Below are 419 nucleotides of genomic sequence, written 5' to 3' on the forward strand. Positions count from 1 at the left end.
AACTCAGCTCCTGGACTGGAATCATAACTATGGATACAAAAGGTTAAAAAAAAGAAAACGTTACCAGATTACCATGAATGAATTATCCTAGCTATGCAACGTAAATTCCCTTCAGCTAAGTCTTGCAGAACTTTCGTGATGGTTCGCCTTAATTTGTTGCCTAAAAGAGTAGTAATTGGCAGAAGATCTAGAATGCCTTTTCACAGAGTGTTTTTGCAGTTTTGGTAACCAGTACCTTACAATGGACATGATAAGACATGTACTGACTTCTTGTAGTGACCTGACATACTTGTATGAGATACCTGCAGGTGTACCCGTACTTTGCATAGTAATTCCTACTGCAGTCCTAGTTTGAAGTTTATTCAATGAACGAATATAGATGATGCGGCCTGGTTGTTTGCATTACCCGAATAATAAAG

Source organism: Ambystoma mexicanum, chromosome 2q (genome assembly GCF_040938575.1).
Source record: "Ambystoma mexicanum isolate Mex_15411 chromosome 2q, UKY_AmexF1_1, whole genome shotgun sequence".
NCBI lineage: Eukaryota > Metazoa > Chordata > Amphibia > Caudata > Ambystomatidae > Ambystoma > Ambystoma mexicanum.